At 45.9% G+C, this 27,954-nt stretch overlaps 1 protein-coding gene and 1 long non-coding RNA gene across 7 annotated transcripts in view; one reads left to right on the top strand and one right to left on the bottom strand.

Annotated features, from left to right (window-relative positions):
- The window catches only part of LOC135327502 (uncharacterized), a 30,853-nt gene extending 17,850 nt beyond the window's left edge, over positions 1 to 13,003 (bottom strand). The window contains exon 1 of the long non-coding RNA XR_010387696.1: positions 12,429 to 13,003. This is a non-coding gene — a long non-coding RNA (uncharacterized LOC135327502). The remainder of the gene's footprint in view (positions 1 to 12,428) is intronic.
- PLXNB2 (plexin B2) overlaps positions 12,288 to 27,954 on the top strand; it is a 255,297-nt gene continuing 239,630 nt past the window's right edge. For 2 of the 6 annotated variants that reach the window (XM_064506556.1, XM_064506547.1), the window contains exons 1-2: positions 12,289 to 12,402; positions 20,791 to 20,878. The gene's annotated coding sequence lies outside the window, so the exon portion shown is untranslated. Of the gene's footprint in view, positions 12,403 to 12,785; positions 12,804 to 20,790; positions 20,879 to 27,954 lie in introns of those variants that run through there. The other 4 variants (XM_064506594.1, XM_064506571.1, XM_064506563.1 and 1 more) reach the window with 4 other exon arrangements.

Here is a 27,954-nt window from a genome sequence, read left to right as displayed (position 1 = left end):
GGGAGCTGCCTGTTACAAGCTCCAGCTGCTGCCTTAGCATTTGTCTACATGAACATGACTTCAGACTCAGCTCCTCTACCCAGGCTACAAGCTTCTAGACGTGAGACGGCTGGTCCAGGAGTCACATCCCTGGATTGGTGTTGCACTGCAACATTTTAGCTTGGTCACAGATCAGTTAGGCATGACTTGGCTTAGTTCCATCATGTGAAAGGAGTTTAGCTTTGTCTGGATGAACACTAAATGTATGTTTGATTAGTTTCTGTAATGACAGAGAAATTTATCCTCCTGGACACTTATTTCCTCAGTAAATTTAAGTTTTATTACTTAATTTTATTACTTAATTTTATAGACTTTTCCTCCGTAGTCAGACAAAAGCAGCCTAAATGCAAAACAAAACAATTCCAGCAAGACTAAATAACATCTTCAGGGTGCTATTACTTTGGCATTGGTCATTTAATCATACCTTTGCTAGAAGCACTGCCATAGTTAAATAAGCAAAAATGTCTACTGCAAGATTCTGTCCTTCTCTTATCAGCACATGTCTTTCAGCATATGAAATTTCCCCATAGCCCTTTTAGTTCAGACTTCCCAAATTTCATAGAACAGAAGTATGACTTGCAGAGCACCTGAGGTGATCTTTCTACACTTTGTTGGTAAGGCCTCAGCTGGAAGACTATGGCCAGTGTTGAGAACTGTGTTTCAAGAATGAAGTCGGCCTCTTAGACAAAGTCCAGAAAATCATCAGAGACCTTGAAAACTTGGCCTGCATGAGAAGATTGAATGAATGGGGAGGAAGAGTGTAAAGAAATGAAGACTGAAGGAAGACATGATCACAGTCTTCAAATACACAAAGGGCTTTTGTGAAGAGGAAGGAATGACCTACCTGTTCTCAGCATCCTTGTTAGATAGCGTAAGAAGCAAATTGTTTAATCTGCAGCAAAGAAGATTAAGATGGAATATTAGGAAAGGCTTCTGGCTACAATAATAGTTAAGCAGTGGATAGATTGCCTGCAGAATGTCCCACCTCCATCACTGGAGATTTCTAGAAGAAGACAGACAAACATATCAAAATTTGCCTACAGGTGTAGATGACATTGCTCCAAGGCAGGGGGATGTACTAGATACTCTGGACGTCATTTCCAGCCCTCTGAGTCTGTGAATTCCTATACATGGACTCTCATGATAGCTGTACTCTGAGCACAACAGGCTATGTAGTACAGAGGGCCTCTGGTGCTAGACTTCTGCATCCTGACAGTGCCTCTTTGTGTGGGGAGCCTTGGTAAGAGGCATAACTCTGGCTGTAGCTTGGTATCACGACCTTTTCTCCTGCTCTGGAACTCACAGGCAGCTGGTCGGTTGGTCAAAGCACAGTCCAGCTAGCTGTATCCACCATCCAGGCTGTGTAGAGGCACAGGTGGCAAAGAGGCCCAGCAGCGGAGAGCCGGGTGAGCTGCGCAAGTCTCACGTTAAGATTATGTGACTTATGGGTTCTACTGTCTTATTCAACGCTACAGCATCAGATCATCGTTTACATAAAATTAATATCAGTATGAACTTTAGGATGTCTCTGGCACTTCTGTCTTTTCAGGGCCCAAGTTTTGCCTAAAAAAAGGATTTTTGTTACAGATTTATAGAAGAAAGTTGAACTGGAATGTATTACGCTGTAAAGGCAAGAAGGCCTCAAGAAATTGAGGGGAAAGGATCTTCGGCATTACCTAAAAGATCATCAAATTCCTGATTTGCCTGAGCCACTGTGCGAAACACTTCCACAGTGGATTTGATGTGACTGGATTTTGTTCAGCTCTCGCAGATTTTACAGTATGCTTTCTTGTCTGCATTGTCCCAGGGGAGTTTCTACAAGAATTATCAGAATGTAATATAGCTGCAGTCTGAAGTATTAATTGTTTTGGAAGTGAAGACCAGGCCTTCTTACACTGGAGCCAAGGGAAGAATATGAGCACAGATTTGATGCATATATACACATAAACCAAAGCCACTGGAAAACAGAGCATCTGTGTTTTGTACCCGCTGAAACCTACACAACATCCTCACAATTCACTTCAGACAGAGTGAGTTGCAGTTATCTGACCTGGCTGTGATAAACATGGGGGTTATTATGTCCCAAGTCATTGACCAGAAGAAAGTTACTAAGTCTTCTAATAAATGAAAAGATGAAAGAAGGCATTTTGCAGACTGCTGTCATACAAATGAGAAAGCTGTTGAAGAAGACATTTTGCAATATCCTGATGCACGAGGGTTGTTTACTGCAGAAAAAAGCCAGTGACTGCATTTTGGCCAGTTCTTTGCAGCATTTCCCTTTTAGGACAAACACTCTTTTGTTATGGCCTAGGTCCAAGTCAAGCTTTCAAAAGAACTTTCATCAAGAAGATTGATCATCATTTCTTCAGATATTCTGACACAGTGGCAAAGGTGCTCAAAATGTGGTTAATGACAACGGAAGATTGTAACAAAGATTGATGTTATTTCAGCTGTATGCTATTGTTCTTAAATCAGAGATTTGGATGTGCATTGACCACCAATTTCACCTATTCACATATGTCAATATTCATATGGCAAAATAAGATTGCTCTAGCATTCCGGTAGGCAAAAGTAACACAGAGAGGCTAGGTATTTGAAACTGTTAGTTCATCTTCACGCTGTTATCTAACCAAAATCTTCTGAGTTGGATGTTCCAGGCCTCAGCACAAACCTCATGATTTATGCATGTCGAAAGCTGCTTTCAAAAACACTCATCCTTTTACCATCTCCCATGAGCATCAGAATGTCCAACATGTCTGACAAAAAGCAGCATGTTTATTTCTCACCCACATGGGGTAGCAAGCAGTGTTAAGTAACTGAAGTTTCTCCTTGATTACCCCATTCTATCTCCTCCCTTTGGCAGAAACAGATAAGACTTGATTTTTCTTCCCATTTCATTGACACAAGAATAACCAATTTTAAATCAGAGTTAATGAGCTGGAAATGTACAACAAAAAAATGGCTCAAAACTGTAAATACAGACATTGAAATGCAGCTATTTGACATGCTAAGCCACAACAATGACATATGATTTATTGATTAGTTGCCATCATATGATGGAAGCTCAGCTAGTCATTTAAAATACCCATATTATCTTGGAAATCTTCCTAGGAATAAAAAGGTGAAACACAGCCTCTGTGTTAGCAGTCAATACTGTATTTTTCTATCTTAACTGAGGGTGTCATTGATGAATTCTGATTGATCTAACTCTTTTAAATTGATAAATGCTTTTCTGACCCTGTCGTACCATATTAAACTCCCACTGTTTTAGCTGTATGTTCAGCAACTACAGCCGGAGGCACTTAAATATTATAAACACAACATTTCTGCAATATATGTTCAGACAATATTAATTATACATTATCCAAGGTTACTGATGTAAAAAGATGTATTATTTCTGGCACAAAACAGTTAAATTCTTATTTTCCACTTCTGAATAGAAAACACTGTAGTAATGCACTCATACTAGTAATTGTCTTCCCATAGCCTCTCTCTCTATAACAAAACTATTTCACATATTAGTAGATAATGAGATTATATTATTTTTTCTACAATATATATAGATTTACAGCAGCCTGTATGAAAGTTAAGTAATTCCAATATTCAGTTCCACAAACCAGTTGCAGAACTAGCAGTAACATTGAGTATATTGGCTGTGGTTAAAAGGAATGGTTACTTTGTGATAGCAGAGCAGTGGCTTTGGAGCTTAGCTAGGCAGCTCCTTTAATTAGGGTTGGAAGTACTGGGTTTTCTGGGGTTTTTTATATGTGTGTGTGTATATATATATATGAAGAGTCTATTTAAAAAAAAGGAGGAGGAAAAAGGACAGGGCCAAATACTAGCTGACAATGTTTCAAATGTGTTTTCATTCTACCTACTTTTTGAAACAACAGTAAACTCTGTGTTGAAATTTCCTATCATCTTTTGACTTTTTTAATTAAATTCCTCAGAAAATTCAATGTTGCATTAAAAAAAAACAAGCATTGCCTGTATGAAGCTGTTCATTATCCAGGAGCTGTGTAGCTGGGTTCACACACTATTTGGTATGGCCAGGGCTCTGTCAGAGTGTCAGGTCCTTACTGTGAAGGTTGATGCTTTTCATAGTCACTTATAGGCATGCATATATAAATTGCACACATCCATATAAGGCTCTCTGCGGTTTCAACGTGGAAACCTTATTCAGTGCCTGCTGTTTTACTGTCTGATACCTTAGTGCAGTAATTTATAGCTGTAGCAAGGTGTATTCAAACTGCCTACTAAGCTAAATGAAAGAAAAGTTCTGACTGGGTAACATTTTGCAGAGGTATAAACAAATACACCAAGTGAAGGTTGGTGAGAAAATACTGAAAAACACCTTTTCCATGTGGCTCAAATATTTTCTATCATCAAATGAAAAAATGAAGTTTACGCATTACTACAATTAACTTTAGGTTATTTTTCCCTAAAATATTTTTCCTGGTTGGCAGAAAAATGGGCACTAAGAAATCTGTCAACCCCAAGAAATAAACAAATACATACAAATTGATCTGCTGTATCAATTTGGTACAAAGGGCATGAAACTCAGGATGTGTGCAGTGACATTTCACAAATCTAATGCTAATATCTCAGATTTATCTGGCACTTCCTGTCCAGAAAAAGTAGATCCCACGGTGATTTATGGACTGTGAAAATATGAATATGTATATTTGGGTCACTTCACTCACCAGTGAATTGCAGTGCATTGCTCTGCCAGAACCAAAGCCAGCAGGCTGCACTGCATGCAGGCAAAGGGTGAAAAACAGCCTTGAGAAGCCCTTGCTTGTATCTTAACTAAAAGACTGAAATCATCCATACAAGGCATAGTTCTTGCACTCTCTGTGTTGCCATTATCATTACTAATTTATTACAAATGATGGCATCGGCAGTGGTGCTAGGCTGGACTGAACCTCGGCTGTTCCTGCTGCTGGGTATGGTGGACGCATTAATGCTTCCTCAAGGCGGGAAGCCTTTCCCCACGCGAGGGGGACACCTTTCCTCACCCAAGGAGGAAAACTTTCCCCACGTGAGAGGGAGGCCTTTCCTAAAGCTAGGGGGATGCCTTTTTTCACGCGAGGGGGGAAGCCTTTTCTGCCATGAGACGAGAGCAGAGCCCAGAGCAGCACATTCCTGGCAGCAGGAAGTGGTTTGGGAAAGAGAACAAAGCACAAGCCAGTGAGCGCCCTATGGCACAAGCAGCCACCCCACTGACACCCTGAGCCTCACCACCACCACGAGAGATGCTGGGGGGCGCTGCTGAGCCAGGGCAGAAGAGGGCGGCGTTCTGCCTTTGCAGCAGCTCCCCATCGACAGGCATTTGCAAAGCCGTGCGAGCTCCTGACTCGCTCTGCTCTGGCTGCTGGGCCACAAAAGTGGCTCCGGCCCAGGGTTTGCTACAGTTGCCAGACCTGCGTGAAGGCCTCTTACTGCACCCAAATCACAACAGGGGAGTACTTCTCAAGGGCAAACACATTTATTAAAGCCAAGGCATTTTCTAAAGAAGTGTTGTGTGCCAGACACCTCCCATCTTCATTTGGAGGAGTCAAAGCAGACTTTGCTCACGCAGTTGCTGCTAGCACTGCCGCCATGACTGCCTCTTCCTGGGCTGGGAATCAGCCTGGGCAGTGCTCGCCCTCCACTTTCGGGGGAGCTGGCGACTCCCCAGCGATACCCTCCCAGCTCTGCCAGGAGCAGAGGGGCTGCCGACACCGGCCTCTGCAGAAACACCGGCCACTGCCTGCAGCTCTTCCTCCTGGCTCTCCGTCGTCACAGCAGGGACAACTGCCTGCAGTGGCCTCCGCCATCCCCTGCCCCCATAGGGGGCTTGCTCAGCAGAGCCTCCCCACGACTGCTGGGGAGACGCTGGGGCTGCAATGGCCTCGGAGGCATGGGTGTGCGTGGCCCGGGGGAGCTCCTCGTGCCCAGGGCCTGGAGGTCTCCTGCTCCGGGATGGGCCCTGTGCAGGGGCTGGTGACCCCTCTGCAGCTGGAGGGCTGTCCGGGCGGGAAGGGGCTGCAGGGCATCCCTGCCTGCCTGCGGGAGCACGGGGGTCCCTGGGTGCCTGGGGAGCGACGGCCCCCCCGGGTCTGGCGTGCCTGGCCTCGGTGGTGAATTCACGGATGACCTGCTCCGTGCGCCCAAGCAAGAATGGCCTCAGGTCATCCGCAAAGGCCGGGCTGCCCATGTCCTACCTCCACACGTTCGTGGCGACAACAAACTCCACCGCAGCGGCCAGCATCTGGCAGACACCGAAGAGGAGGCGCAGCTCCTGCTTCAGCCGAGGCAGCAGCCTCTGCAGCACGGCCAGGTTGCAGCAGAAAAAGGCCGCCGAGAGCTCTGGCAGGTGGTCACCATCGGGCACTGCCGGCACCTGCCCCACAGCGTGGGGCCGAGGGCGGTGGGAGCGCGGCCCCTGCTCCTGCTCCGGCGCCTGCCTCCAAGGGGCTCCCACAGGACCCGCCGTCCTCCGGGAGAGCGGGCTCCTGCTTCGGCCTGGCCCCGCTGCCTCCCTCTGCCGTGGCACAGCCAAGCCCGACGGCTCCGGCAGCCCGGTGCCGTCCTCAGGAGGGGATGGCACCCGCGGAGGGGAGAGACTTGGCCGCAGCGGGGCTGCCAGGGCAAGTGTCCAGCGCAAGTTGGGGAAGAAAGGAGCTCCCCATGGCTGGAAGCTGGCGACGGAGCCGCCTGCAGGAGGCCCGACGGGGAGCTCCTGGAAGTCGTCGTCTGCCGTCACCGAGTGCAGGATGGATCGGATCCCCCGTTTGCATAGGGGGGCACTCAGCTTTGGTCGCACGCCAGCGCTGCACACAGCCAAAGCAGAACTGGTGCATGCAGGGGTTCACAAGCGCCGCGTTGTCCAGCCTGTCCAGGCAGATGGGACAAGCTGTGGCTGAAGAGGCAGCTGTGGCCGTGGTGGCTGCAGCGGGCTGGGGAGAGCTGCCGGGGAGGAGCTGCTCGCCCGTGGAAGCGCCCCAGCAGCTGCTGCCACGCTCTGGGAAGGAAAGGGACACCACAGTCAGTCCTGACCCTGGGGAGACGGGAGGCTGGCGTGGGGCTGTGGTATTGCCAGGGAGCAAAGAGTTGTGGCGGGAAATGGATAAAGAAACCTTGAAGAAGGTTAAGAAGCTGCCTAAGCTGCTGCTTTCTGGCTGAGAGGAAACACCTCAGGCACTGTTGGCCTCTCCCCTAGGAGGGCTCAGCTACACAGCTGCTATTCCTGCTTTCTCCCAGACTGGTGCCATGTGCCCAGGCTTTTGTGCAGGCTTTTCCCCTGGTGCTGCCCCCCACTACCCCAGCGCCCACTCGCCACAGCTTCTCCCAGCCCAGCTCACCTCAGCTGCAAGTGACCCCGCAGAGCAGGCAGCACGTCTCCTCTGTGCTCCCAGAGGCCCCTCGCCCCCTCCACGCACACGGCCCACGCGGGGCACCCTGCAGCCCCAGCAGCCCAGCATGAAGGGGGCAGAGACCAAAGGCGGCTCCTGGGTTCAGCTCTGAGAGAGCTGCTGCAGATCCAAAGTGAAGGTGCAGACGCCCGCACCTCTGCAAGGTCCGACCCTCCACACCTCGCACTCACGCTCACTCGCGCTCGCTCGGCAGGATCCTGGGGCGAACCGATCCAGTGCAGCACCAATGTCTCCGCTTGCTGAAGGGGGATGTCCTCAGCATCCCCCTGTGTTTGACCATCCCTTTTCAGGCTGGGTGTCACTGCTGGGTGACCACAGCCCCCTTGAGTCCAAGAGAGAAATTTCTCGAGGACCTCAGCACCGATGGGTGTCAACAGCCCAGCTCCCCTGTCATGGCTGAGTTGGGCCTGGTGTCTCAGTTCAGTGTTTGAAGGGTGAGACTCAGCCAGAAGTCACGCACACTTTCCCCGCCATCCTGTTCAAGTGTCAGACACAAATCTCAGCATTCTTGGGAGCTGCTTGCTCCTTCGTGCTGGCACCCCAGCTGCTGAGGCCACACTGTGCAGAGGAAAGGGAGGCCAAGATGAGTCCTTCTTCTACAGGGCTGGTGGGAGGCAGGAGGTGGAGGTGGGCCTCTCTTGCTCTCCAGGATTTTCTCATCTCTGTAGGGGAAAGTCACTGTCTCACTGCATCCAGGCAACTTACTTACTTGCCAAAGGGGCTTGTGCTGGGTCAACTCATTGTTGTACTCCAGATGTGATGCTCTCCCTTTTCAGCCTGGGTTTGGTTCTGGGTGCCTGCAGCCCCTTTGGGCCCAAGAGAGAAGTGTCTCTGAGCTCCCATGTCACAGGCAAAACAGTTTAGAGTCAGGGAATTTTATTTGGCTTAATTTACTGCCCACCAACACAAACCTCTGACTATCGATTCCCATATGGAGAAAAAGGACACAGATCACCCTCACGCAAGGTGAGAAGCCTTTCCCCACATAGGGGGAAGCCTTTCCTCAGGTGAGAAGGGAGGCATTTCCCTTCTTCTGCCCCTCCCTGTGCCTCTGAAGAGAATGGTGATGAGAGAGCTTCTGAAGTAACCTAATAAGGATGCTCTGACATCTGGGAACACAAGGACAATCAAAATTGCACAAAAAGTGCGATTTTAATCATATATACGGACTTGAGGTTCTTTTTTAGATGCTTGGGTTTTTCTTAGGTTAGCGCCATGACCACACGGCAAGAACCTTACTTTCTAAAGGCTCATAATCAATCATCCGGTTGTTTATCTGCCCATCAGCCCCCCATAAAAATGTCTGAAGATACTGGCTAGTTGCAATCAAATGAAAGAAAGAGGTAGAAGTCTCAAAGATAATTAAGTTCCCAGGGGGTTGTGAATATCAGTGACTACAGACTCAGACTAGTTTTCCAACAGAGAGAAAGGCGGGAAGAGCTCAGCTGCTCACCGGCCTGCCTGGCAGCAGCCAGCGGCCGCCTATGCGTAGGCAGGCCACCAGCACACATGCTGCGCGGCACCGGCACCAGCAAGTGCTGCCTCGCGCCGACCTGCAAGAGATGTCACACAGGACATGAAAGAAAGAAGGGAAGAAAGGTTATAGCAGCGAGTGAGTCAGACACAGACGAATCCACAGGAAGCCAGGCTTCATTAGTTCTGTTGTTCGCAGAACAAGGTGCTTTTAATAATGACAGCTGGAAATTCTGGTCTTTTTACAGGCCTCAAAGGTCTGGGCAGTAGGAATGATACTGCGCATTGCCCCGCCTTAGGTAAAATTGTGAGAATTAACAGCACTGGGAAAGGAAGCAGGAGCGATGCACAAACATTGTGTGCCATGTGGAGGATATTAACAGGCAGGGAAAAAAACAGAAGGACTGAGTGGGTGATAACAAGGTGAGGAGAGAAAGAGTAAAGGCAGAGAGAGGAAATAAATAGGAAATTGAAATCTGGACCAGAGTCCTATTCACAGGCAGTCCCATTATCTCTGTCCCTACAATGGAGAGTGACAGAAGGCGGCTTTCGCCCTTGATCAGCACACAGTTTGTGCACGTGGAAGTGCACGGCCACAGTTAAGATCTCCCAGACTCTGGGAAGCCGACATTATACCATTTACTTGTTGCTCTTTTCTAAGCAATTGTGTGTTTAGTCTTCTGGTTTTTGTTTTTTTTTTTTTGTGCTGAGTGGTGATAACAAGGGGGGGAACAATCCTTTAACAGCAAATAGCAGTTTTTGATGCGCAGCTGTTTATCTGGGTTCACTGGGGAGTTTTCTCCCTTTATTACACACTGCGTTTAGGGAACTGAGCAAGCCACATGCTTGCTGAATGCCCTGCTGCATTTTGAGAAGGATGATGTGCTGGCTCCAAGGCAATGAAGGACCCCATGGGAGGCAGAACACCATCCTGTGAATGCTTTGCACCTTCACAGGTAAGCCTCGTGCTGGATGATGTTGTACTGATTCATTTCAGCCTAGGATATCAAAAGTTATCCTGCATACGTTTGGGTACCAGCCAAGGGGAGCAAGGGCTGATATGCCATGCTTTAGCACATCCACATGTGCCTAGCAGAAAGGCAACTTACGGAGAATTGGAGGACAGCTGTCCTAGGATGGGATGGCCATCTTTAGCTCTAGTTCAACTTTGCAATCCCTGTCACACTAGGCAAGGTCAAATGCACAGCAGGTAATTATTAAGGACTGAAGGAGGATTCAGCACAGCTTCACTTCACCAGCTCCTCTTCTGAATTAAATAAACTGTCACCATTGCTGTGTCTGTGCGTGTCCATGGGCAGGTTTCTAAAGAAATGACTGTGATGAGGCCACAGCAATAGAAGCCAGAGGGAACCGTTCCAGCCAGAGGGAGCCGTGCAGAGCGGCAGCGGGGTAGGCTTAGAGCTGGGGCACCCACCACGAGGCAACAGCAGTGTGGCAAACAGCATCACCCTGGCCAGTGGCCATGGGTGGAGCAACTGTGGGCCCAGTACTGAGCGCACCCCCCACAGTGGGGTGAGCAGGTCAAGGAGCTCTGGAGCAGGCAGGGTGGGGGGTGACAAGTGCCAGAAGCACCAGCAAAAGCCTCTAGGCAGAGCATGCTGGGAGGCAGGGATTCACAGGCTGGAGCACAGGGAGAGCTGCCTGGCCGGTAAGTCCAGGGCATTCTGCCAAAAATTTGGGCACAAACTGGCCACACGCCCAGAAGTTGAAAAAGCAGCCTGGAAAGTGAGGTCCTACCAAGCCCATTAGCAGCCTCTGAGCTCCTCTGTCCTGAATCCCTCCCAGGGCTTGCAGGACATGACTAACCTAATTTTCCTAGGGAAGTCTCATGTCCTTTCACTTCAAATTCCCATTCTTTCTTGAAGGATTTTAACAGGTGTGTGTGGGGGATCCAGTTTTTCTGTCTCAGAATGCCAAAATACTCCAGAATTATGCCAGAGCATTTCTTTCTCACCATGCGGTGAAGAAGGCAAAGGATGAGGGTCTGCTGCTGAAGGTCAGCGAAAAGCATGGGACTGGCTGACAAAACCCGAGCCAGGACAAAGTCTGCTTCCCAAAGGCAAACCCAGAGGCAAAACCCAACAAAACACCACATAACGTTTGAATGGCTCCAGTCTGCAGTTAAACGGAGGCGGCACTTGCATGGACAACGCCTGAAAGCCAGGTTTAACATCTCCTTGAACAGCCTGTCACTTTTTACTGTTGCCTGGGTTTTGGAGCTGATTTTTATCTATTTTGAGTTTACTTTGGTTTTGTTCTGAGAAGCAGTGACAATTTTTCAGCAACTTGCAGGGTGCCATTTGAGAAGTCTGGCTTTCTGACCCTCTCTCCTGTCGTTTCAGTGGGTCCAACACACACAGCATTTAACAAAACTGTGCTCAAAGTGCCAGCAGCAGCTAGTTAAATATTCCTTGCAGCATTGCTGGCCCATGTTTGAGCGACAGCAAGCTAGCTACAAGGTCTAAACAACTTGCCAGAAGCTTACTTGAGCCATTCTCCTAAAACATCCCCCTTTTTAAAAGATAATCCCTATGTTTATTATAGTCAAGACAAATTTGCTATCTAGATGTGGAGAAGAACATGTGATGTTGTTTTGCACACAGCTGGGGGAGAAAGCTCCAGTTTGCACATTCCTGGAGGAATAACGGAGGAATCTGCACGCTCTTTAGCACCGTGCTTGAGAGGGTGAAAAGACCTTTGGAAGCTGAGATTATGGGAAGAGTTTACCTGAAAGGGATAAATGCTGAACTGTTTTAAGTTCACTAACAGTTTTCCCGGGGATGTACTTTCGGCCCTCCAACGACAGGACAAGGTACGCAGGAAGAGAGGTGAGCTCGGGATGCCCGGAGCTCCTATCTCGCTGCTCGGAGGAGAAGGAGTGGAAACCGGTCTGTTCTCGGCCTGCTCAGGAGCTTCCCCACCCGGGTCGCCACCCCACCGCCCTTAGCAGCGGAGGCACGGGCGGACCCTTCCCAGCCGGCCCCGCTGCCCTGCCCGGCGCAGGCAGTCCTGTCCCGCCAGGAAGCGCCGCGCAGGCCGGGCCGGCCCGTGTCGGCATCGCCGCTGCGGACGGAGGTTACGCGGAGGCGCAGGGAAGCGCGGCGCGGAGGAGGAAGGGGGGCGGCCGCCCCCGCAGCCGCGCTCGGGGCTCCGCGGGAGCGCTCGGCGCCTCCGCGGCCGCGGCGGCGCTGCTCGGCCGGCGGCAAAACAACGCGGAGGCGGGAAGGGAAAGTGCGGCTCCCTCTTCCTGCCGGCGCTGCCTGCTTTTCCCTGCAGGAGACAGCGCTGGAAGCGGATCCTGACCGGGGGCAGGGGGTGGAGAGAGGCGGAGGAGGAGGACGGAGGGAGGGAGGGAAGGAGGGACGAACGGGAGCCTCTCTCCTTCCCTGGGCTGTTTTTTCAGTTTCCTGTCTCGCATTGTGCTCACAGCGGATATGTGCTGCGCCTACAGGTGTGTCCCCTCCGCGCAGCTCCTACCTCCCGGCGCCGGCTCGGGCTGTCGGGGGGCGGCGGATCGCGATCGTCATGCGATGACCGGTTCCTCTCGGGGCGGTTTCTCTCTGCTCTCCCTCTCCCTCCCTCCCTGCCGCTCTCCTCCTTCCTCTCGGCGGCGGCCGCTGCCGTCGCGCCGACTCGAGCGCGGCTGCTGCCGTGGCGCCGCCGGGGCACGGGCAGCGGCCGGGGTCGCCGCAGCGCCGGGCGCCTCGGCCGAGCGCGGCGCCGCCGCCCGCCCCGCGCTGCGCTGCCGGACCCGCGGGGCCCGGCGCCGCCACTCCGCTCCGCCCGCGCCGCGCCGCGCCGCCGGTCCGCGCCCGCGGGCAGCGCCCCCTCCGCCGCCGGCACCTGTTGAAGGTAACGCGGCGCCTCCCTGCGGCTGCGCGCGGCGCGCCGGGGCGCGGGCGGCTTGCGCGGTGCCGCCTGCGCGCGGGTCGAGCCGCCGCCGCCCCTCGGCGGCCGGGGCTCCCCGCGCGGCCTCGATCGGGGGTTTCCAGCCGGCGGCTCCGGACTTTGAGCGCGTTTCCCGACCGGCGGCGCGGCGCGGCGCTGGGGGGCGGCGCGGCTCTGCCCCGGGGCTGCGTGGCGGCTCCGCGGGCGGCTCCTCCCCCGGGGCTGGGGGCGCCGGTGGCCGGCGAGGTCGGTGCCCCGGCTGCAGCGCAGCGCTGGCCGCGGGGCGCGTTGCCGCCCTCGGGAGCTTCCCGCGGCGGTGGCGGCCCGACTCTGCGGCTCGCCCGGCCCCGCGGGCTCCTGGCGCCGCGCCGGCCCCGGCCCCGGCCCCGAGCCGGGCTGCGCCTCGGACGCCTTTTGTCTCTCTGGGCAGGCAGCTTTAAACTTTATTCCCGAGCCGCTCATTAGCTGTGCTGTAGTTTGCTCGTGTTTGGTGCAGGGGAGCGGCACTGCGAGCCCGGAGCACCCGTGACTCAAGGCGTAGTTACGCGGCAGCTGCAAAACACCGCTGCCCTCCCCTGCCTGCACGGGCCGTACCTGTGACTTTGTGGCTTTATCTTCTCTGAGGTTGCGTCAGTCTCTCTGACACCCTGAGACAGAAGGGATCGGCGGGAATAACAGTCTGAGTTAATCAGACGCTTGGGCGAATATACGAAAAGCGAAGTGTGTGTTGTGCCCCTGCCATCTCAGATGGGCAGCGCTGCCTTCGCGCTCTCTGTTGCACAGCACTACAGACCTCTCCCGGCTGCTGAGCTCCAGCCAGAGAATGAAAACTTGCTTGTGAGGGAAGTTAATGCTTTTGTAGCTAATGTTGTTACCTTGACTGTGAGGATTGTTTAACTTACTGAACACCAGAGGGAACTCTGAATAGGTAATTCATTCAAGAGAGATATGTGCTTATTTTATTATTTATGCCCTCAGTACAATGGAGTCTAAAAGGAAGCTACAGTCAGTAAGTAATAGGTTGGTAGCATATACCTAGAATTGGCTCGAGCTTTCCTTGCAGTTTCTTTAAGGGTATCGGACTCAAAGCTGGACTGAAAATCCTTTCTTTCCAAGTATGAAATACGTCGCTGGCCTGCAGGACCAGGGCGGGGTGCCTACCGTGCTGTACGCAAGTCCGCTGGGGGACCCCTTAGCTGTGACCTAGGGAGTGATTGCGCGTACATGTTGGGCCATCCCTTAACGCTCTGCTTGCCTCTTGGCTTGTGAGAGAGGATTTAGTACGCTTGGTACGGGACTGCCGTCCGGAGTGGAAAAGCCAGAGCAGAGCGTGCTTCCAGCCAAAACAAAAGGGAGGAAGTCTGCTTCCAAGCCTCTCCTGGCTTCTCCTCATTCCTTCTAAATACTTGCGGTTCTGAAGCCCTGGTGGGAACCTAATATGATTTAATGTGAACTGGAAAATCATCTGCACTAGAAAATGTTATTCAAACCAATACAGAAAGTAAGCAATGGCAGTGTTTGGAGGAAGACTTTGAGTGGAGAGTCCTGGTAATAAAGGCTGTGTAGCAGATCTTTTAGAATGATCTGATATGGCTGGAAGAAGCTGGTATCAGCCCACCAAAAGGTGATGCTGTACTCTGTAATAAAATAAACCTCAAAACACTCACCTGAAGCTTTGGATGCCCTTGATAATCTATTACAACTTTTTTTTCTTTTTTTTTTTTTTTTTGACAACCAGGCCTCTCTGATACTCCAGGAGTATCAGAGACAACATGGGAAGGATAACATAATAAATACACTTGTGACTCTGAGTTATGTTCCAGTAGCTGAATCATCCAGCTGTTCATCCTGTCTCTTTGCCAGAGGTTATTTTGCCGTTCAGCCATGTTTGCTATTGGAGTTTGAATCCACTTCTCAGCTGTCAGAGTTTACAGCCTGGCATATGACTGTAAACTGTATTTTATGGCTGTTCATGTTAGCACATAATGTTGTGAAGTCCAGTAGCATGAACATGTTGCTTGTCCCTCTCTTCTGGCAGAGGGACAAGGCAAACAGCTGGGGTCAGCGACATCCAGCGGCAATCGTGGATCGAAGCCCTCCAGCACCTATCTTTTTTTGAAATGGCGTTTTCCTAGCATGTTGGTGGTGACCGAGATGACCTACCTCCATGCTGATGTGCACAAGGTAGTGCACAAGAAGAGACTGTGTAACATCCTTGGCGGTTTCATCATAGCAACCAGTTTTCTGTGTTTCAGGGGAACAAAGCAGGCAGTTCACCTGAGCAGTCCTCCTTCCCCCTCTCACCCTTGGAGCATTCTGGGAGTTAGCAAGTGAACAGTATGTTTTTTCTTTTAGCCAAGCCTTGTTTTGTACATCTAACTTAAAAACCTATTATATAAAATATCCTTGCTGTTCTGCCTGAATCTTCCTACAGATATCTTTGGAAGTGGGATAAAGGCTTTAAATAGCTCTGCAAAATTTGGGAGTCGTTTGCTTTGCATATATAAGCTTCCTAAAAACAAATTACGTTTTGAAAGGAGACTTCTTCGTGAATGCCTGTTAAGAACAACAAAAAATTCCAGTGACTCGTTGTTAACTTGTTTGGATTCTGGCTTGGTTTTGAGAAAATGGTTCATGCATGTTTATTTTTTTAATGAAGATGTAATCCTAATCATTTACATTTCTGTAACGTCTATAGTTTTGAGCTTTTTCATGCACTTCTAAGTTATTTATCATATGAAGTAGCGAATGAAGGTATTTATTACATTAGTGCCGTGTTCTGAATATTCAATTGCAATTGTAAAATTAAGGTAACGAGCTTAAATCAAGGTTTGCAACTTTAAAGTCTTGCCAGCAAACAAATAATGACAACACTAACTGCTAGTAAAGTAATTGCTACAGTTCTTTTACTGTCATTTTGTTCTCACTTTCCTCCAGTCAGACTGTTCCGCAGACAGATAATGAATATTCACCAAAATAGCTTGGCATTGTCACTTGTGCAGTTCCTCATCAGATCCAGTGTGTTGATGATCCAGTGTACACTTGATTAAGCATACTTGATTTATGCAAACAAAAACTATAGGTCCTTCTTTAAGTAAAGTTAGCACCTGCATAACTGTTACTGATATGAGAGTCTAATTAAAATGGAATTAAGTAAGCAGCCCAAACATGGTGTTCCTCCTACTTTTTTACTTTTATCTTTCTGTTGTGCTGAATAGTAGAAAGTTATCTTCCCTTTTTCTTACAGGTTTCCTCATGCACTGCAGGGAGCTGTCAAGCTCAGCTTATACTGAGTGGGTGGGAAAGTCTTATGTTTAAGTGGTTTCCATTAAAAAATAGGAAAACCATTGTGTTGTAATTAGAATTAGTAGAGTGTTACTTAAAAAAACAAACAAAAAACTCTTGAATATGAGGCCAGCTTGGAGCTGCCATTGGTCTGTTAATCCTTGTTAAAATAAGTAAAGGAGCATAGCCTAACTGAGTAAGTCACTTCGGGGGGTGTCTGTTTTAAAAATATGGTATTTGGAAAGTAAGTGTCTTACTCCTACTCCTTGTTTGGTCAAAACTCATACTGACAATGTGGAAATAATGAGCTGAAGAATAGCCATTTTGCCTACCCAGCAATGGCTTAGTGTTACAGAAAGCTTGCTAACCGTCAAAGAGATAGCTCAGAGGTGGCTGCGAGCAGGGGCCATGGAGTCCTTGCCTCTGGAGGCTGTAAAAACCCCGCAGTAGATGCAGGTTGGAGAGGGCACGTGCTTGCCGAGCCCTGGAGCAGCAGGGCAGACAAGAGAGCTGTTCGGGGATCCCTGCAGGGTGACTTCTTCAGGCAGGTGGTAGTTTGCTTGTCCGCTAATACTGACTGCTTCTCAGTTTCTGTCCCTGTTAGTTTTCGGATAAGTTTTGGCCTTTTTCAAGTTTCTTTCTATCTTTTCTGAAAAAAGAGATGGTTGGAGGTGGACTTACTTGCTGAAGTAATGTCCAAAAGTGCCTGTGCTAAATGGATGTCAGTAATGATGATTTAAAAAAAGTGGAGCCAACTTGATAGCCAGCGCTTGCCCAGTTCCTCAGACTCTGGCTGCTGTAGCGAGCAGCAGAATTTGTCCCCAGGTTGTGTCATCAGAGCCGCAGTGCCAGGTCACGCATCCACTGGGTCACACAACTTCTATCTGCAGTTTGGCTCCTGTGAGCCAGCGCTGCTGCCAGCTCAGCTTGATGGTCAGCCACAGCGGGACTCCTGCCTGCTGGGTCCCCTGTTTGGCGGCGGCCTGCGGCATGGACAGAGCCAGCCTGCCCCTTCCGAGCCGCTCTCTCCCTTGCTCCACCTCTGTATTTACCATCCAGGTTTCTGCCTTTCTGCGTTTGCACTAGGCACGTGGCCTTCCGCCACCTGCCCTCAGACCAAACAGCTTTGCCGTAGTGGGAACAAGTGGAATTGGTCATTCTGCTTTATCGGATCAAAGTGTGTCCTCCTCAGAAATGATGTAACTAATTAAAATCTTATTTCTAGTGTCTTGCTTGCTTTTCCCAGTAACGGGCGTCACTAAATTAAGGTCACAATTTAAAAAGTAGAGGCATTTTGGTAATTTCCAGTGAACGGATGTTTTATTACTTGGTAGTCATGGTTTCCTTTATAGAGCAAATATGTCATCTCTTTCTTTCTATTTAAAGTTGTTTAAAATCTTTCTTAATCTTGCAACAAACAAGGAAGCTGCAGAGAAATTTTGGCATTAAGCTGTCCTTCTCATACTTTTGCACAGGATCTGCACAGATAGACCTGTAGGGACCATTCTGCCGGATTAAGTACTTAAGAACTGTCTTTGATCATCATGTTTTTATTTTTTTTGTTTATTTTTAATATAAATCCATCTTTTGGCACTTAAGCTGAATTGTTACACTTATTTTTATTTTTTAGATATGTTCATGCTTCTGTCTGAATAGATTTGTAGGTCTGGCTAGCGTACTTCTCGTTAAGCTGGATGAAGTCTGCACGTCGATTTGGTTTGAAGGAAGCTCTCATAAACCTGACACTAATCTTCCTATGTCTGGATTGATAGTTCGGGTGATAGCTGGGTCTCTTGGAGAAGTCATGTAGAAGTTGAGACTTCTAACATTTCAAGCTTAACCCTATCTCTATACAGATTGAGTATTTTAAATATATAGAAGTTTTAAGAGTGAATTCCACATCTTTCACCCTAGGATTCTTAGTTAGATGGTTTAAGAGAGATGCTGCTGTTTTTTGATAGATGTATGTCATACCTGTATGTAAAGAAAACTCTTGCATTCCTTGTTGCATCCCTATTTAGAATTTATAAAGGAACAGTTCTTTAGCCAGCATTTATTCAGTGGGGAAATAGCCATTATTCAAATGTATTCAGCCACAGGATGAAAGTAAAGCTCAGAAAACCTAAAACACATTGATTTGGTAAAATGGTGCAACAGAAATGCAAGGCGAGGTCTCCCATCAAGAATCAGAAAGGAAATTTAATAATCTTTTCCTTGGACGTGGCTATAAAGATATGTCTTTGGCCTAGGCATGCACAGCAAATACAACAGTTATTCTTTCCTGATTAAGCGTGATGCTTGGAATGGTTAATAGTAGTAGGCTACTGTTTCCTTCAGCTTGTAATAGTTATTTGGTCAGTCCATTCTCTTTCAGAGATCTGGTTATGTTCATTGCAACTGAAAGTCCAGCCTATGCAGCTTCTTTCTTAAATACATCAGAAGACTGTTAATTTGTATGTTAATATGTTGCCACAATGTGTGTTAAGCTTGTCTGCTATGTTCATTCAATCAGTACAAGGCAGGTGGATGGAAGCTTAATGTTGGACCTCTTGAATTTTTAGGCAATAAAAGACTGCTTCCCAGTCTTGTAGAAGTAGTAAGTATTAAAAAAAAAGCTTTAGAAAGTTTAATACGCTGTTTTGATTCACATCAGCAGCAGCTGAACTTTTTTCCCCTCATGAATTAACTAACAGCGCATGTAAACTCTAATTGTAATCATAATGCATGTACATCGCTCTTCAGGGTATAAGTTACAAACTTAGGAAAGCAACTGAAAAGGATGACTTTTAGGGCATTTATTTTTCCTCCCATAGATACTAAATGAAGATCTAGTTTTTATCTGAAAGGTTTTTCACTCAGACGGAAAGTGTTTTTGGGAGTACTTTGAAGAAGTTATTTAAGAGTCTATAACTACAGCCATGAAGCTTACTTCGTGACTGAGGAATATTCATCTTCCATCCACTCCAGGTGTTGCCTCCTTCTGCCCACCCAAACTGTTGAGATGAAAAACCAAAAGACTACTTATATTGGCAACCCCCCAGCACTAAGTGGTGGTATGAGTTTACTTATTAGTACTTTGGATAAAACTCAAGAGAGGTGCCTTTTATGTTTAGTAACAGATGGTCTCTTCATTTGACATTTAACTGTGGGAAGATCTGCAAGCATTTCACAGTCCATTGTGCATTTGATCCAGTGTTCAATAACATAACTGAAAATGCAGAGTAATGCTGTTCCTTCTTTTTTCCTTCTCTCTCTCTCTGTTTTTTTTTTTTTTCCTCTCCTCACAGAGATCATCATTCAGAGTTTAGGGTCAAAGGAGCCATCAAGTCCCACAGTTGTTTGACCATCTCACCCAGCTATTGCACAGTGAGCCCAACAGCTACCTGGGCTAAAGCGTATCTCATCCTGAAGACGCTGAGGAAAAAGAGAATCTATTGCTGTTAGAGGTTTTTTCCTGTTTGTTCCTCTTCAGATTTATATCTCATTTCTTTCAGGGGCCTTCTATACCTTTGACTTGCATCTGTTGATCCCTGTTATGTTTTCTCATGCCTGTATTTAATAGGTTTTTTTTATTGCCTAGTTTTTTTTTCCCTTCAGGATGATCAAGTAAGCTGTCAGTAGTCTGTGTGGCTTATCAGAAGGACTGAATCTTTAAATCTGATTTTACATTAAGCTTTTTTCTTTTTTTTTCCTCACCCCAACTGCTAGATGCTGGTTGTTTTTATGACTCTGCTCTGCAGGTTCTCTAATTTTCAACGTCTTTTTAGAGCATGACCACAGGACTGGACACAGTAATCTAGTATCACTCATTACTGTTACATGCCCCACCCTACCTTCATTCAGTATTTCCATTCACTCTCATATCTATGCATTTGTGAACCCCATTAGCATTTTTAAAAACAACAGAAGCTCTTGGTGTGATGCCTAGTTGTGTCTGTAATGACCTCCACATCCTTGTTGGCTTCCTTGCTTCTTCAAATTACAGTTCTCTGATTTGCAAACTTACCTGCATTCCTTGTTACTGGATACATATATCTGCATTCAGATGTCTTAAGACTGTTTTGGTTGGAAGGCACCCAGCATGACAAGTAATAGAGATAACAATAGCAAGAAAATCACACAGAGTTATTTAGCATGCTACCAAATCATGTAACCCACTAATTTTATCATCAAGGATATATTCATTTTTAGGTAGCTAATGAAAATGTTAAATAATTTTGAAATATAATTCCAATGACTGTGAACTGCAGTAGGAACATTGCAGTTCCATGGTAATATTACTCAGTAATGTCAACTTTCTTGAGAGCTTTCAGTTAGCTAATTTTTCATCTATTTAGCATATCTTTTTGATAATTTGTAGTGCTGGTTCTTAAAATCAGGCTGATTTGATGTCTGTTGACTGTTATGATACTCTTCTCCTTTAAGTCTTCATTTGCTGAATTCAACGTGGAATCAATGGATTTTGCCTTCTTTACTCTTGCTTCTTGCATTTGTACAAATGAAAATGAGGAATTTCTTATGATCTCTTGAGATGCCGACTCCAAAATGATTCTTTGCTTAGGATACCCACAAACCCACTGAGCAAACTGTTTCTCTTTGGTTGTGTATTTTGCCCAGTCTCATATCTTATGTCTTATCTGAAGCACCTTTTCTGCTTCTCTCCCAGCAGGAACAAGTACGTGTCAAAAGGCACTTCTTCCTGGAAGCTATTTGCACAGAAGCCTGAGCCCCAAGAACTGCGTTGTGCTGCTCAGGTGGGCTAAGAAATCCCTCGCACTCAGGTTTTACCTCCTTTTGTGCATCGACAAAAGAGGTGACCTTGTGGAGTTTATGTGCTTGGGGCTTATGTTGAAGTATTGTGCAATAATTCAGCATGAAAATGTATTTACTTCATAATTGTCCTGATTTAATAGTGATTTTAATGCATATTTTTATACCTCCCGAGTGTGAATCATCTCCAAGGTAACTTGGTTATCAAAACAGAGTATCTCAGTCGCTCAGAGTAAGACTTTCGACTTGTCTAATTGCAGTTTTGCAATCTGTGTTGCTTATACCGCTGCTATTACCGTGTACAGATGTACTTGGTAAAGACTTTCCAATTTGCTTTTCCCAGTTGTGGCAATTAGTTATTATCTTTTCATTTTGATCCCAAGGCCTGTAAATAAATAAGTACATTTTAGAAATGTAAACAACCTCCTTGAAACTAAACTCATCATGGTATTTTCTCCTCCTGATAATTTGAAGAGGCAGCCTGTGCTTTTTGTTGTCAGTGGCATAATTAATCTGCTTGAATTGTACTTGAATGAGGACTCTGATATTAGGAAAGGATTTTAGCAAGCTTGGAAGATAGGAGCTTTTGAATGAGCAGCACTGAAAGCTGGTGATGTGGAAAGGTCCCTGTACATTATTACTAAGCTCGCTGGGAAAAGAAGAGGTTGGTGAATTCTTGGCCAGAAATGGCTATGTATTTGCTTCCTTTTTCTTCCTCTCACAGATTTTTCTGCTTTGCACATACCTTTCTGGTACAATAAATCAACAAGGTCAGGTTGTTTGCTGCTATGTGTCTCTCTCTAAAACTGAGATACTCCTACACTGTGCTAATAGTTCAGTGGTATCTGTCTGACAGAACAGGCTTATCTGCTAGAATACAGCAAGAGCGCAGGGTTGCCTTGTGTGTAGGTTTGGTGTCCACAATGCCACGTATGCGGTCCACTGTATGCAGTGTGGTCCTGCAGGCTTTTTGTCTGGTGACTCCACGCAGTCTGGCTTTGTTTCTGCCTTTAGCAAGTAATTTCATTTCTCTGTGTCCGATTATTTTATTTTTTGCATTGCTTCTTTGGGGGAATTTTGAGGACTCTGTAGATGAAAAGTACAATTTAATAGTATTTTGGTCCTATATAAGTAGAGCAAGTGGGTGCTGCAGCATTCCTTCTTGACCAGGAGAGGTGGGGACCCACTAACTCCATTAGCTATCCCTCATCCCCACCGCCAAAACTGCCAATGCAAAAGGGAGCCTGTATGCCCAGATTTCCTGGCTTGAGCAAAGCCTTCTACAAAGCACTCTCGCATCAGGCTTTCTGTACCAACAAGGTGCCCTGGCACAGCAGAGAGCATTTCTGTTCCAAGTGGGTTAGGAGTGCGCATCGAGCATCATTCACTGATACGAAGTCTTTGGTGTCAACTCTTCCTTAAGTAGTTCCTGCCATCGCTGCCCCACAGCTGCCAGTCACTGCCCCCTTGCTTGTGCTTACATGACTGTTTTGTCGAGCTATGCTGTGGTCTGGACAAGAGAGCCTGACCTGGCATTATACTGCATTATATGTGCTTGTTATATGGCTTTGAAAAGATGTTCTTGAAAGTTTGACCACATCTCTGAACTGTTTCACAGCACAGCCCCACAAACACGTGCGCTCCTGCAGTGCAGGAGTGAGGAACTGCAAGGGGGAAAAGAGGGTTCAGGACCTGCCCAAGCTACTAGTGTTGCAAATTTTGTGTATTATCAAGCCGTGATCGCATCTGTAGCTCTCTTCCCTTCCTGCCTGTGCCCTCCTGGGTGGCCCTACTAGTGTGGGAAGAGGAGGTTTTTGCAAACAAAGTTAGGGAGTTGTGGCTAGCGCTTTCCATAGTAGAGATGGCCTTGTGTGGTTTACTCCTATTGGGAATAATATGAGATGGCTTTAAATTGAATACAGCCATTTTGCAAATAACTCACTAGTGCCTTTATTCTCTGTGGGTGCTCTATATGTGGGGTGGAGACGGGCTTTGTGGGGAGGGAGAACAGGCCAGCCTTCTCAGAGCCCATCGGTTTTGTTTCTTCGCTAATGACCTTCTGTGCTGGCAGTATAGTTTTAACCATCCATATAGTCATTTCCTTTTCCCTCTTACCTCATTTTATAAGACTTTGTGCTTGAATCCTGTAAATGGGGTGATAATTTCAAAGCAAACAGTTTCCAGTTTCTTCTTGCCAACTTTTGCCCACAAGGTATGCAAAGTAAACAGAGCAGTTAGGAAATTCGTTTTATACCTTCCCTCTGATGGCAAGGCATCTCAGGGTGTCTCTTAGCTCTTTAAGTAATGAATAAAGTGTGAGAATGAGATTGTTATACCAAAGCTGCATTTTAATGTATGGAGCCATTGCATAGATAATTAATATTCTTAGGAAGCTTCAGGAAAACCATGAAAAATATGAGGCTTTTAAAAATCTTAGCTATTCATATATTGAACACAGAAGTGTTTTATTGCTTGCAGCAGAGAAAGTAAGTTGAAATATGTAGAATGGGGGAAGAGAAGTATGGGTAATTTTTCTCCCCATTTAGAAAAAAACCTTTGTAATGAAGCAGATTTTATCCCAATGTGAGCATTTTTAACTAAATTATGTTCCTAGAAGAAACTTAAAAGGATTTCCAGGTGCTATCATCCAATTCATAAGCTCAATTGTAAAACCATAGGTTCAGGTTTTTAGAATGGCAGGTATACAGCTGTCACATTGTACGATGCTTGTAATAAAATATGCAGATGTACAGTCAGGCTGTGCTATCATGTGCCATGGTGGTCTTTTTACATAAGGAAAAAGTGTAGGCAACTATTAAAAAATCAGACTTGAAAAAGTTGAACTACATGAATAAATGGTTAACACTTAAAATTGTATTTTAGCTCCAGTCTAGATATTGAACAGCCTTTGCTAATCAAGCAATAGCAGAACCTGTTAAATGTGAAATGAGACCTAGGGTTACCAACCCTGAGGTTCAGCTGCAAGGGGATGGCATAGCCATGAAGATGCATGACCATTATATGAGAGCCTCCAAATTAGAGAAGGCAAGTCCTGAGTGTACCTGACTTACAGGAATTCAAATGAACTGTTGAGTTACAATCTAATGAGACCATGAACACAAACCTAACTTCAGTTTAAACCTCACCCTTGTGGCATCACGCATAGAAAGCTGGAGCCTCCCATCCCAAAAGAAGAATCTTCATTAGTGATTTTACTCCCATGGCATGCTTCAAAGGGTAGCATCAAAATAACCCATGGCCCTTTTCCCTCATAGATTTCTGAACACTTCTTAAAAGTAGCTATGTACATGGAGTTTTCTCCACTCCTTTTCAGAAATAGGATCTTTATATAAAACATAACACAACTGATGTATTTTTAAAGGAAAAAGTGCTCTGTCATGGGAAGACTTTCCCATCATGTCTCCAGAGTGAAAGTTTTGAAACTCATTGAAGGCAGTTTTTTTATAGAATTTCCTTGAGTACCATAAACGTTACCTTGAAACACCTTAAAAAAATGTAAGTTTTCTGTCTCCTGAAATGTTTCTGCTGTACTTTTGCCAAATGCAGAGGCGTAAGCTCAGGTGCAAAGGTCTAGTTTGACTGTCCCTGGAATGCAGGAGTTTTGTTTTTCTTTAAACAGATTTTGTGCTGAACTCTTATTATGCCTGAACTCTTATTATGCTTTGCTGAAGGGAGAGGAAATATTACTTAATAAAATAATAATTTTTTGGTCATTTCTCTGTGTGTGTGTGTGTGTGTGTGTGCGCACACGCATACTTGTGTGTATGTATTTATATATATTTATATATATACATACACATACATGTACCGATATATATGTATACAAACATACATATATATACACATATCATATATATGTATTATATGTAGTGTGCTTTCATGAAGCATGAGATCAAATATTTCAAACCACACGATAAGTTTTTTGCTATTTAGTTTAAATAACTTGCCTTAACTGATGTATGTTTCTTCTAAGTGAAATTAGAATTATCCTCTTTACAAATATAAGAGAGGCCATATAGGCTTCTGCTTCCAATCTAACCTTCACGAAGCAGACACTGCTTTATGACATTTGATTATGGATCTGTTTCACCTGTGAATCCTTAAGAAAGTTACGGCTGTCCAGTTAAATACAATACGGATATGATGCAGATTGTACTAAAACCACGAGATAAGCAGACTGGAAGTTTTATGGTTTACCTACAGATCAGAGCGACATTCTCTTCAGTATTTACCAGTTCCCATTATCTGCCCATCTTTTGAGGAAGAAAAGGCTTTGGTAGTCAGTAGAACAGGCTGTACTTTTCTGGCCTGCCTTGTACAAAGATCAGCACACCAGGTAGGAATGCAGCATTCTTTTTTTTCACCTCTGAGTAGCCTGTTTGAACAGCTTTGCTTTTGCTCAGGGATCAGACTGGAAGATAACATCATATCTGCTTTGTTGTAGTTACAATAGCTCTTTTCTTGCATAGTATAAAGGTTTTTTTTTTTTTTTTTCCCCTCAGGTTGTATATGTTAGGTGTAGTGAAGAAAGTATGTTTCTTCATGTTTCCTTCTGGAGAAATCTGGCAACAGATTGCCAAATGCTGAAAAGGTTGTTTAACAGGAGCAATTCTTAAAGCCACTTCCTATTATTTGGCTATTTGAAAAGGGAAATAATCAAACCAGAAGACATCTCTGGTGTCAAGAAGCTGCACATGTGAAAGTTTTGAGTGTTGTAATTTTTCTCCTGGTTCTAATTTTATTTATAAATATCTGTGGCCTACTTAAATAGATGGACTGAACTTCTTCAAACTGAGAAAAATCAGATGCTTGCTTTCCTCAGGTGAGCAGTTGTGCAGACTCAAAGCATTCAGAAAAAGTGAATTAACTGAAGGTGTGGAAATAAAATACACTAAACCTTTTGTGGACGTGCACCTGCGAGCATGTGATGCTCTTGACAGAAAAAAAATCACTTTCTCCTTTGGATCAGAAAGGGGGTTTTGATCCCTGCTAAAGGTGGAAGAAGTGTGATGCTACTCTGTTCTTCCACCTGGGAGCTGTTCTTCAGTAGGGTTAGCTGTTGTTAGGTGTACATCAATGAAGGAAGTCACCATCGTTTTACAAGAGAGTAAACTGAAGGACACAGCTATACTTATTTGCCCAGGATCAGACCTATACATTTATTCTGTAATCCTGCAGATCCAGGAGTGGAAGTCAAGTGCCCTAAGGCTTTAGGGCTCAGACCCCTCAAGGGTCTCGCCTGCCCTCAGGCTGTGGTTTGGACCTGTATTGTATTTGGATTGCCCAGCTTTAACAAATGGGAACACTCTAAGATTACCTAGTGCATATCCACCCAATAAAATTAAATCGTGAATTTGTACAGCCGACTCAGATTAAAGTAAAGTGTCACCACATCAATCACAAGCAGAGACGTGTGAAGTAGACGCTCGCTAGGAGCGCCAGGGAGGTACTGCAAATGTCTCGCTGTTCCTGGAGTGCAAGATGATTCCTTCCTCCTAAAGAGCATCCAAATGCTTTTAATATTGACTGGGATATTAAAAATAACAACTAAGTGTATAGTTTGGATACTATTACTGTATTGAATAGCTGTTAATATTGCTGCTGTGGGAAATGTGGTAGGGAAGGAAACATTGCTTCCTATAACTGCAGACTTAAGGCATCTTAAGTTTTAAAAGGCTCCTGCTGCTTCCTCCTACGTCAATACTGACTGCCATCCTCTATTTGTATTTTGAATATTGACTTGGGAAAAGATGTGATTTGACACTATGGCACAGCTTGAGGAACCTGCTGTATGGAATATTAATATCTGCTCTTGTTCCATTAATATCAGTTTCAGGGATGAATTCCAAGGAGGGCTAATATTAAGCTGTTTTTAATCACAGCAATATTCTGCAGATTTCTAGACAGAACGCACCAGCTGGTTTGTGCTAAATTTTACGGCGCAAGAGACGAGAACCAGGCTTCCTCGAGGGAAGGGAATGTGGCATGGGAAGTCCTTAATGCACTGGGAAGTTTGATTCGTGAGGGATGATGTCTCGCTTTCAAAGAGAGGCCTGGTGAAAGGCAGGCAGGACACCAGAGAGAAGGCTTGTCTGGACTGCGTTCTCTCCTCAATTTTTGACGTACATTTTTGTCCTTTGAGTCCTGCCTCAGGTCCTTCGTTTACTTTTGTTTTTCTGTCTCTGCTTTCATTCTGCGAAGAGATTTCCAATGCAGCCGGTCTGCAAGCTGGTGGGAAGTCTTGTAGGCATTTCCCTCCCACACACGCTCACCTAAAAGAGGAATGTTTGTGAAGCGACCTCCCGAAAGTTGAAGCAGACATTACAGTGACCTGCTGCCATTCTCGATATTTGCAGCTGAAGCCCAACACCAAATGAGGCGATCAGAAATTAGACTTTTTTTAGCAATTCAGATATGCAACCTTTGGAGAAGGGAATGAACTGTACCCTTCTCTCTTCCTCCACTTTTTCCACCACATAAAGTGGCATAATTACATAGCAGCTATATTGTTTTACAAATGCCTCTATGCGTGAAAGTAGTATGCTTCCAAAAAAATCCCTAAGACCAAAAGACTCTCCGATGTTTGTTACAGTAAGTTAGGCCTTTGACATTTTATCTTCTGAGAAATATTCTTGCATGGGATGTAGTTATCCAGTTATCCAGTTCATAATGTGCATAATGTGCATAATTTCTTCCACTACTCCTAGCTTCGAATGGAGATTGGATTTTGTAAAGATGTCTGCACAGGAGTTTTACGTGTTAAGCTATATGAAAAGGTTAAAAATTGTTGCTACAGCAGTAGTGGAAAGCTATAGCGTAAACGTTCACTACTTTAAAATATGAAAAATGGTGTCTTTTAAATATCAAAGGGATTAGTATTAATCCAGCACTTGTGATTTTCTTAAATCATGTTATTTGCATAATAATGCCCACCACCTGCTGTATCTTCAAAGCGCTTTTCAGACATTAACTAATTGATCTTTGTAACACCCCTGTGATGTAAAGACCTGTTATTATCCCACTCTGCAGATGTGGAAAC

The sequence above is a fragment of the Dromaius novaehollandiae genome, chromosome 1 (genome assembly GCF_036370855.1).
Source record: "Dromaius novaehollandiae isolate bDroNov1 chromosome 1, bDroNov1.hap1, whole genome shotgun sequence".
Lineage (NCBI taxonomy): Eukaryota > Metazoa > Chordata > Aves > Casuariiformes > Dromaiidae > Dromaius > Dromaius novaehollandiae.
The sequence above is the reverse complement of the archived record's forward strand: the minus strand, read 5'-3'. Positions and strand labels throughout refer to the sequence as shown.